Source organism: Periophthalmus magnuspinnatus, chromosome 14 (assembly GCF_009829125.3).
Source record: "Periophthalmus magnuspinnatus isolate fPerMag1 chromosome 14, fPerMag1.2.pri, whole genome shotgun sequence".
Taxonomy (NCBI): Eukaryota; Metazoa; Chordata; class Actinopteri; order Gobiiformes; family Gobiidae; genus Periophthalmus; species Periophthalmus magnuspinnatus.
The window spans coordinates 28,890,315-28,902,071 of record NC_047139.1 but is presented as its reverse complement, the minus strand read 5'-3'; positions in this window follow the sequence as shown (position 1 = coordinate 28,902,071).

Genomic DNA, 11,757 nt, shown 5'->3' with positions numbered 1-11,757 from the left:
ATTTAACTGACACTACATGAATGTGGCATTACTTGTGCTTGAATTTCATCTCTAGAATATTGTTGGTTCACAAATAGTATGGCCCTAAGAGGGTGGGTGTGAAGTTTATAGAAGTATTTTAATTGGTCATAGCTGGCCCTTTTAACAAGCCAGTGTGCTTCTTGTGGTGGCAAAAATCATTTTCTACACCAATATGCAAAACACCGCACAGTAAGAGGAAAATGACTGCTGTGATGACCCCAGTAGGGAGAAGCTGAAACAAAAAGAAAGTTTGATTAGTCATCATCACTTCAAGTATTTCTTTTGTTAGGTTTTTCTTTTGTTTCTGAAAAGGTCAGCACCATCATGATTGGCTAAAAAGGTGCAATTCCTTCACCAAAATCTCAAAATATTAGTTTAAAAGTTTCATCTGGCTATATTAGTGCATTTTGTCAAAATAGAAAAATAAAAGTTTCTATCTTGACTGCCTCAAATCTCAGTCATGGTGCCCTGATCGTTAAGTCACTGCAGTATTCCTCGTCTCCTGTGTATTTACATGTTGTTTTTTTTGCTCAGTGTTGCGTGCTATTATGAAGCTTGGACTATGATGATCATTAGGAGGCATGATTTTTGTTATTATACAACTTTGTTTGTGTATTCCCACATAAAACTAGTTCAAATTATTGGTATCTTCTAAAACAATGCCAAACGGCACAGTAGGTGTTTTGAACAGCCTCATGTGTTTGGAAAATATTCACATTTCAGGCTGGAAAATCAATGTTTCTTTTTCTTAATTAACAACAGTCTTACCTGTTTACCTCACCTTTTATTTACAACAAGCAATGGCACAAACGGCCCAATATCCTTATAATGCCAGTGCGTTGTGATGTTTTCATTGTTGTTTTACCATCTCATAGCTTTTTCATTTAAAAAAGACATATTATGCTCTGTATGGTATTTCATAATAAACTATCACATGCGTAGATTATGATCCAACAATTTGTTCATTGTAAACTGCAATATTGAGCTCAAAGAACTTAAAAGTAAAATGGGTCTAGTGACTTCCTGTTTGAAACTGCAGAACTAATACGATGGGCTACTGGCCCCGCCTCTTCATGGTGCTGTTGCAATAGCTTTACAATATTTCTATTTTTGAAAAATGGCTATGCAATATTTTGGAATATTTGTGTATGATCTGAAAGCAAAAAATTTTTAGTACAGAAATGTGGGTGAGGATAGAGGATAGGTGAACACAGCAAATTTTCTGAGTAGTCAGACCTCAAATGGAAGACAATATAGGATTACTCAAATATGCATCAGTCAATTGAAATAAAACTCAAAGTTAACTTAGGAGGGAAAACATGGTTAAGAGCTCATGAAAGTCAAACTTACATAATATGTCTCCTTTAAGGACAGATTAAGATTTTCCTAAAGTTGATTTCAAAAGTCAACGGTTCAGGACTTTGTGTGAGCTATTCGTGTGAATGCGAGCCTCGGATGAGTGTGAACCGCTCCACACAGACTTATTGTCCACTACAATGTAACTGGGCTGGCTGCAGGTCACCTGATGCGCGCATGACTGCATGTCCTCTCTGAACTTCTATTATGTCATACGCTATGGTAGTGGACCTAATCACATGCACATTGTTTTTGAGTAAGGACTGAGAGAAAGAAGTTGTTTTTGACTTTTTTCTGTCAGAGTTATTGGTTAACATTGTTTTAAGTATTAGCAAGAATAGTCAAAGAGGTCTGCAGGGCTCACCATAGAGTGTATATACAAATGGACATGGCTGTGTTTCAAATGGGACATGCTAGATTGTCACCCCTCTGTGTGTAACTGATGCAGTGAGCCTCATCACTGTAGTCTTAAAATTTTTATATTAACCCGCTCTACATGATCCTGGTATTTAATTTTGCTATTCTGTCACTAAATCAAGATATGAACATTAATAACAGACAAATCAGGGAACTTCTTTCCACGAGGTCACTCCCGCTAGCGTTAGCAACAGGTTTGATTGACAGTGTTGCTAAGTGTCTCCTCCCTGCTAAACCAGCGGTGTGGGCGGGACACTTTCTTACCTTCACAGACCTGACGTTCAACAACCTTTCTCTCGACTGGCTCTTTAGTTGCTATGATACTCGCGGTCCAGATTGGCCGCTACAACTGCTATCCTCGATGAGCTTCATTTGACTGGAGCCTAACGTGGTGGGTGACGTCACACTCTTTTAGTCCACTTCTTTATACAGACTATGGGGATGACTGACAAAGTGTAAAAATTAAAACTTGTACTAAACTCATTGGGTTTCTTATGCACTGAATAATATTATCTTTAATAAATGATGCAACTATTTGTCAAAGTGGCAGATTAGATCAAAATAACACTGTTCCAGCCCCAAGCCCATGGAAAAAAGGAAAATATTGTCCCACTAAGAACTACAAGTATCAAAACCTAAGCAAAATGGAATTAGATAGGAAGTTAGGCCATATATTAATTCCAAATATCCAAGAAGACAAACCAAACAAACCAAACAAACAGGACTAAAGCTATTTCACTTGTATGTCTTCTGTCATCTCTAGCATTTACACTCTTTGCCCTATTGTGATCTATCTTTTAATCTACATGGTCAATCTCCTGAATACCTGAGCGAACCAAAGTTAACACAGTTTGTCCCAAAGTCTTCGCTATCAGATTTACTACTGTCTCCCTAATTTCAGCGGGGTCACGTATTTAAGTGGGAGCTATAGGGTCATAAAAAGCATGGGGAGGAAGAAGGGAGAAAGTGCGGAGAGAAAGATGGGCCCGGGTAGGTGGTAGCTAAATCAGAGCGTGCACAAAGAGGCAGGCGTCTGAGAGGTATTGACCCTCCATTGATCGCCAGACGCTGCGTGGAGGTATTGACCAGATAGAGAGACCCGGGGAGGCAGTGCTCGGCTCCACTGCTGAGAGGGAAAAAAACAGCAGAAAAACAAGCACATACGCTGCTGCTGCCCACTCTGACCTTGTGGGCCATCGCTGTCCTACCCCCCCTCCCGACACCCCCCCACTCCCCTTCGCAGATATAGTCTATGTGTGTGTGCCTAGACCCCTGCAGAGCTGCACGCACAAAACCCAGCCTTATCTAGACGAGGCCATTTCCTATCGCTCCTCTCACCAAGCTTCAGCCACTCCGGTAAACACTGCAGCACTAGTTTTTATACTATCCACGGGGCCTTGAGTCGGGTCGGCAGCGCTCTGGAATGCACCGCAAGCTCGAAAATGGACCACCGTTTTATAAGCAATGTTATGCCAGTGAATATACTTCTTTTGCCTATGGAATCAAATGTAACTTTGCGAGCGAAATGGCTCGTACAGTAAGAGACAGTTTGGGCCTCAAGGTTATGTCTTGTTAGGTCTCTTAGCTGGAAATATATTAGTTATTTCTTCATTTCCGTAAGTTTGCATGTTCATTCAATGTATCAACAAACTGTATCAACATAGAGAACAATGAATTCACATCTTTGGTAAGTGTTTGAATGACCCAAAAGTTGAATAAATGCAGCACTAACCCACAGAATTCTTCAGTATATCTATAAAACTGGAGAAAACTTGAGCAAGATACAGAAACAATCAACAACAGCAGCGTAACAACAGGTGTCAGAAGGCCTCAAAAACATACTGTATGTTTGTTTGGTAAAAATACAGAGGAACGCACAAGTGGAGGGAGGACTGATGGAAGACAAAGAGGAGTTATGGGAGCGCAGACCAAAAGTAAAGGGTCGTCACTCTGTCGTCAATATGGAAGTATCTTTAGTTGTAAACGTGGTTGAAAATATGTAAATGAGCACTGGGGAGCCACAGGAAACTGGGCTGTAGCTGCGGAGCGGTGGAGGAGAGACGGGGCAGAAACAGGGGGAGAGGAGGGGGTCATTAAAGTGAAAACCAGGAGCCACATGGGAGGCAGAATTTTAAATAACTCCCTCGTAGCAAGACCAGCCCAGCAGCAGGACTGAAGCTCGCTCACCCTGCCCCGCTCTCTCTCTCCATCTCCCGCTCTCCCTCGCAGAGATGCAATTAATTCGGATCGAGCGTGCCAAGTGTGCAGAGATAGAGCGGGCAGGACGCGCCCTCGCACATGCAGCCGGAGGGAGGACACTTTCGCATTCCCCAGAACAAATACACACCCAGGCGTTAGTCGTGACCCAAACTTTAGCGCGTCATTTCCACCTTGAGTTTTTTGGAAAGAGCTCAATCTTCGTCTGAATAAAAAATCTCCTCTCCCCGTTCTCCGCAGTAGCACCACCCAAACTTTAACTCACCACAGGGAGAGTGTGTTTTCAAGCACTGGTTTATGTGTGAGCCCAGCTGTTGCTGTTTGCCAAGGCCGCAGTAGAGGACTGCAGGTAAAAGCGGGTCTGCTGCTCAGAGCCACGTCATGGTACACAAAGCACGTACCATGCAAAGTGCAGCAGGGAGTGTAGCTCAGGGCCAGGGAGGCCATCGATACCAGGGAAATTGATCGTAATCAACCAAGTTACAGAGACTGAGCAGGGATTGGCCGCCGACCATCTTCCTCCCTCTACTCCTCCTCCCTTTTCTTCTTCCACCATTTTATACTGGGCTTCCTGATGCACTTTTAGACCATTTTATAAACTCTAAACTTCTTATGAGTTGATATTATTTCATTTTGCACTTCTCAGTAAACCCTCCTGATTCAGATTCACTCTACACAAACCAATTCAAAACAAACCTCCAAGCTAAAAGGAAAAAAGCGGCTGGAAAATCTTCTCTTTTGCGGCTACACTATAATTTCTCATTTGAAGACAGTGGCATACCTGGCAGAGCAGCTGCACCATTAAAAAAGCCTGGCCCAATTACAGCATAACACCTAGCCTTATGGTTTCCATGGCTCCACAGCGCATTCTCCCGCGGGACGCAGCGTGGAGAAACGAGCGTCTTATCAACCATCACCCTGGTAATAACACTCCCCGGAGCCTCTGCCGCATGTGTCAGACCTTAACGAGAACCCCGGCTGAAATCTCTCTCCGCTCCAGCCACAGCCATTGATTTGGACTTAATCTGCTCTGCGTGCCCTGCTCTGTGTGCGTGCGAGTGTGCGTGTGCGGGGAGAGGATGCACGTCTCCAACTAAAACTGTTTATCGTTGTATATGATTTAGTGCATGAGTAAATACTTTCTCATTTGTGTACTCATGTGTGCGTGTGTGTGTGTGTGTGTGTGTGTGTGTGGGGGTGTGTGTGTGTGTGTGTGTTGGTGGGTGTGTGTGCGTGTGTTTAACATAACCTTGTACTTTCAAATAAACAGCTAATGACAGAACGTCCATGAGGTTTAGTCATAGCAGTGCTACACAGGGAAATAAAATAGAACTTTTTGTTAACACATTTAATCACTAACCTTCACTCATCATTGTTCGGCACAGTACCTTTTCTTTCTCTAAGGTCTGAATTGTCAAATATTTAGTCAGGGTATCATGACAATATGCCACTTTGACAAATCTGTATTGGACTCAAATCATGATTGTGTTCAGATTTGGATGCTGAAGTTCAAGCACCAAATAAACCTCAACAAATCAACACAATCAGAGTTTTTTTTTTTTTTTTTTTTTTACCTTGAGGAGTCGCCTTAGAGACTCTGTACACAGGTTATTAGACCAGATGCCACATTAGTTTATATCTGCCAGAAATTAAGCCAAATCTGCGATATTTTCTTGTGTGACGTGATGCCATACCAAGTGCCACAGACCGCCACCGCATTCTTGTCCATTAAGTCTCTCAGCAGTGTTTTATATGGTTGAGTTACAGAATTAAGACTGAAACTAATAATATGCCAAAGGTCAGAAGGTCACATTTGTGCATTTCGTGATAGAAACTGAACACATGCTGTACATACATCCCCCTGAAATGAAGAACCAGGACGTAACGTGTCAAACCATATCAAAGAATAAGACTTAAACGTCCTCTATTATGTATTCCAGAGCTTTTGGATTCCTCACCTCTAACATTTTAAATGGATGGCATTTATGGATTCCCACACAGTAAAAAAACTGAAAGTGTAGATTTAACACTGAGAGAGTTATTTTCAACTCAACACTGCTTCAGAATACATATGGTCCCAAACTACAAGAGTCAGAGTGTGCGTTTTACTCATGAGATCCAGTTCATTAGAGTTAGTCCAGCACTGGGTCTGTGTTTGACTCTGCGCTGACACTTTGGACTGTAAAAGACTAAAACTAAAAAGTTTAATAATCCACAGTGTAAGTCAAGTTATTTTTTTTTTTATTTTTTTTTATTTTTTTTGTCAGTGGCTATTGACCTGATTGATTTGTTTGGTTCAAAACACAACACACCCAGGCGTTTGTCAGGTGCATTCTGGGGAAAAAAACACTTTACAGTAACAAATACTGTATCAGTATCTATTGAGAGATGGACTCATTTGATAGATAATCTGGTGGTGTGGAGCCATTTTCTTTTTTAATATACATTATGGTGTAGTGGGACAGAGGTTTCCGACTTGAGCGAGGTTTTCGTGGGAAGAGAGGTACGGCGTTCTTGTTTTTTTGAGATTGACTGGCCCAGAGTATTTAATGAAGCAAACTGTTGAGATATTGAACTTCTCATACATCATTGTTACGCCTCCTCATCCTCATTAATTGGTCACTAGTTTGATACAGGCTCAGTGCTGTTGTCCTTGTACACTACCCTGGTCTGTGCGGCTGTTTCGTCCATGGTCTGCGTTTTACAAGCAGCATTCCTTGCCGCTTAACAATTGGGCTGCATCAGTGGCTGCTATCTCGCGCCGGAGGAAGGAGCAGGGGCCAGCCTCGTGCGTGCGGGGGCATTCGAACGGCGTGTGGGGGAGGGGCTCGTCTGCTGGCAGCCAGGGCAGGCAGATCAGTGCGGCTCAGTGTCTGTGAGGCGCTGATAAGATTCCAGGATTTTCCCAGTGTGACAGGCCTGCTCACCAAACCGTGCTCCACCACCACGCATGGGGAAACGTGCCACCATATCACCTGACCCCCCCAAAACAACTCAAACCTCAACAAACACAAACTACCCTTAGTTCAACTGAGGATATTCAAATCATCGACTAAAGGAAACTAGTTGCTTTTATGTCATATAAGTAGTATATCCACATTATCATAAACTGTGGATAGCGATATGGACAGTTGTTTTTTCTGCTGTGGCTGTCTGCTAAACAATATTTCCCGATACCAATATTAAGATGTTAAAATCCATGGTAAGGCCCACAAATTCATGTTAATTAAAACTCACAAAAATTGGGAGATAAACTGAGGCTATTTGTTTCTTGATTGTAAACATGCGTTCATATTTTTAGCCTGTTAGCATTTCTACTCATTAGTTTGTCCAAAAAGACTCACACAGAGACGGGGCAGCTTAGAAAAAATATTGGTGTCAAATGTTGACAGAAATTTTGATATTTTAAGTAGATCAACATCAGGGGAGGAGCAACTAACTGTAAGCTTAACTGAGCCCTAACTAACCTTAACCATAACCCTGTCCCTAACTTGAATTATATCGGCCTTCCTTAACGTCCACCCTCCAGGGCCGTCCTTCCTCCTGTTTGGTGTAAGTGGGTCTAGAACCAGACCACAGAGCACACACCTGTCCAGTTTAGGGGCATATGAATCACAGCCGCTGAATTGCATCACGTCTCTAAAATGCAGAACATATCTCCTCTCAAATAGCCTTGTTTCTTCAGAATGAAATATCGTACTTCCTTTACCTCAGATTTACACTGCTTGATGCTTTGCTCATTGATTCAGCAGAAATGTGTTTCTCAGACTTTTTTTTTCTTTTTTTGTTTTACTCTTAAGCCTCCATGGTTGTTTAGACATGCAGGGACCATGTTTCTCTGTGATTGTTTAATCAGGTTAGGGTAATCCGCCTGTCAGTCACTCCCATCGGAAATTGTGGAGACAGGATACGATGTAATAACTTGGCAAAGTATTTTAAGTGTGTAGTTATAGGCAACTGGAGCACAATATCTATATCAGACAAATCTGGAATATTTCTCCTGAATTGTTGAAGCTATTGATTTAGCCAATAATGTTCTCACATGATGAAGACCCTTTTAATTTGTCCTTCAGATTCCTGTGTTCTCTTTGTGTGATGGTTCAGTTTGTGGTAGAAAGTCTGCGGGGCACTCTTTAGGCCCGATATGACTGTAGTCATATAGAGTGAAGTGAAGTATTGTACTGGTGAGACGGGGCCTGAGAAGAGAAGGTTTTTGGGGTGATACGTGTGAGCATAGAAGCAGTCAGCCAACACACTTGGACGTGGATAAGTGAGAGCAGGCCTCATTAAAACACACTGTGGTGAGTATCACACGCTCATGTAATTACTATCTATTGCCTCAGGTGTGTGACGCCAAAGTGAATTTCCATTTCCAAATCAGTGAATGTGCAAAAAGGGATTTATTTTCAGTGAACATGTCCCGACACCAGCAGAGGAGCTGCAGGACTTCGACAGATGAGGGGCTGGGTGTGGTTTCAGGTGACACTGCTGCAGCGTGTGGACATGCGGCTGCCGAGGCACTGTGCTGGGAACCTGAGAGAGAAAACTCGTCAGCTTCAAAAAGTCTAATGTCATTTAAGACAAAACATTTATTCTTATTACCACCCACTGAAAACCACTTTCCCAGGCTCTGCAAATAGGCTTTGTTTAATGTAAAGCAAGCATGCCCAAACTGTGGCCCGGGGGCCACATGCGGCCCTCAGACCAATTGTTCTTGGCCCTCAAGCTTCCAGGTGAATTGGCCCATATTTGCCTTAAACAGTACTTTTTACTGCATATTTATGGAAAAACTACTTTACAAGCCCATTTCAAATATTTAATGTGTCGTATTGAGGATGTAAGCATGAATAACGGTCTAGTGGTTCAGTCTAACTTAGAATAATAACACAGATTTGAAGTATTCACTGTATATGGCTGTCAATCGGCCCTCAGTTTTGTTTGTGTTTTTATATGTGGCCCTTAATGAGAAAAGTTTGGACAACCTTGATGTAAAATATCTTACTTAAGTGCAGTGTGTGACTGCAGTGTGTGAGCGCAGTGTGTGAGCGGAGTCTGTGAGCAGAGTGTGTGAGCGCAGTGTGTGAGTGCAGTGTGTGACCGCAGTGTGTGAGCGGAGTGTGTGACTGCAGTGTGTGAGCGGAGTGTGTGAGCGGAGTGTGTGAGCGCAGTGTGAGCGCAGTGTGTGACTGCAGTGTGTGAGCGCAGTGTGTGACTGCAGTGTGTGAGCGCAGTGTGTGAGTGGAGTGTGTGAGCGCAGTGTGTGAGCGCAGTGTGTGAGCCCAGTGTGTGTGAGGGCAGTGTGTGAGCGCAGTGTGTTAGCGCAGAGTGTGTGAGTGCAGTGTGAGCGCAGTGTGTGAGAGGAGTGTGTGAGCGGAGTGTGTGAGTGCAGTGTGAGCGCAGTGTGTGAGCGCAGTGTGTGAGCGGAGTGTGTGAGCACAGAGTGTGAGCGCAGTGTGTGAGAGGAGTGTGTGAGCGGAGTGTGTGACTGCAGTGTGTGAGCGGAGTGTGTGAGCACAGTGTGTGAGCGGAGTGTGTGACTGCAGTGTGTGAGCGCAGTGTGTGAGCCCAGTGTGTTAGTGCAGTGTGTGAGCGCAGTGTGTGAGCGGAGTGTGTGAGCGCAGTGTGTGAGCGCAGTGTGTGAGCGGAGTGTGTGACTGCAGTGTGTGAGCGGAGTGTGTGAGCCCAGTGTGTGTGAGCGCAGTGTGTGAGTGCAGTGTGTGAGTGCAGTGTGTGAGGGCAGTGTGTGAGCGCAGTGTGTTAGCGCAGAGTGTGTGAGTGCAGTGTGAGCGCAGTGTGTGAGAGGAGTGTGTGAGCGGAGAGTGTGAGTGCAGTGTGAGCGCAGTGTGTGAGCGCAGTGTGTGAGCGGAGTGTGTGAGCACAGAGTGTGAGCGCAGTGTGTGAGCATAGTGTGTGAGGGCAGTGTGTGAGTGCAGTGTGTGAGCGGAGTGTGTGACTGCAGTGTGTGAGCGGAGTGTGTGAGCGGAGTGTGTGAGCACAGTGTGTGAGCGCAGTGTGTGAGCGTAGTGTGTGAGCACAGTGTGTGAGCGCAGTGTGTGAGAGGAGTGTGTGAGCGGAGTGTGTGACTGCAGTGTGTGAGCGCAGTGTGTGACTGCAGTGTGTGACTGCAGTGTGTGAGCGGAGTGTGTGACTGCAGTGTGTGAGCGCAGTGTGTGAGCGCAGTGTGTGAGCGCAGTGTGTGAGCACAGTGTGTGACTGCAGTGTGTGAGCGCAGTGTGTGAGCCCAGTGTGTTAGTGCAGTGTGTGAGCGCAGTGTGTGAGCGGAGTGTGTGAGCGCAGTGTGTGACTGCAGTGTGTGAGCGCAGTGTGTGAGCGCAGTGTGTGAGCGGAGTGTGTGACTGCAGTGTGTGAGCCCAGTGTGTTAGTGCAGTGTGTGACTGCAGTGTGTGAGCGGAGTGTGTGACTGCAGTGTGTGAGCCCAGTGTGTTAGTGCAGTGTGTGACTGCAGTGTGTGAGCGGAGTGTGTGACTGCAGTGTGTGAGCGCAGTGTGTGAGCGCAGTGTGTGAGCGCAGTGTGTGAGCACAGTGTGTGACTGCAGTGTGTGAGCGCAGTGTGTGAGCCCAGTGTGTTAGTGCAGTGTGTGAGCGCAGTGTGTGAGCGGAGTGTGTGAGCGCAGTGTGTGACTGCAGTGTGTGAGCGCAGTGTGTGAGCGCAGTGTGTGAGCGGAGTGTGTGACTGCAGTGTGTGAGCGGAGTGTGTGAGCGCAGTGTGTGAGTGCAGTGTGTGAGCGCAGTGTGTGAGCGCAGTGTGTGAGCGGAGTGTGTGACTGCAGTGTGTGAGCGGAGTGTGTGAGCGCAGTGTGTGAGCCTAGTGTGTGATTGCAGTGTGTGAGCGTGGTGTGTGAGCGTGGTGTGTGAGCGGAGTGTGTGAGCGCAGTGTGCTAGCGCAGAGTGTGTGAGTGCAGTGTGAGCGCAGTGTGTGACTGCAGTGTGTGAGCACAGTGTGTGAGTGCAGTGTGTGAGCGGAGTGTGTGACTGCAGTGTGTGAGCGTAGTGTGTGAGCGGAGTGTGTGAGTGCAGTGTGTGAGCGGAGTGTGTGAGCGCGGTGTGCTAGCGCAGAGTGTGTGAGTGCAGTGTGAGCGCAGTGTGTGACTGCAGTGTGTGAGCGCAGTGTGTGAGTGCAGTGTGTGAGCGGAGTGTGTGAGCGCAGTGTGTGAGCGCAGTGTGTGAGCGTAGTGTGTGAGCGCAGTGTGTGAGCGCAGTGTGTGACTGCAGTGTGTGAGTGCAGTGTGAGTGCAGTGTGTGAGCGCAGTGTGTGAGCACAGTGTGAGTGCAGTGTGAGCGCAGTGTGAGTGCAGTGTGTGAGTGCAGTGTGAGTGCAGTGTGTGAGTGCAGTGTGCACTTGTGTGGGGCCCCTCCCTCTTCAGGACGGCAGGTCAGCAGTGAGCTGTGTGGCTCAGAGGAGGTGAGGACGCTGCGGTGCACATTAATAATGAAAGGCCTCAGCCGTCCCCCCAAACACGCACACTTTCATTGCCATGGCGATGGCACCAGCCCAGCGCTGTCACCGGGGGGAGAGCAGGGAATATAGCAGCGCTCCGCTCGCCTGGCCAAGCCGATCACGAGCGAGTACACAGACCACCATTCTGGGCTGCATCTCAGATATGCACTAATTAAAGCCACTCTGAGCCAGACTGCAGCACAAACCTCTATTTACTCCTCCACCTGAACAAGAGGAGGCTCCACCTGAACAAGAGGAGGCTCCACCTGAACAAGAGGAGGCCCCAC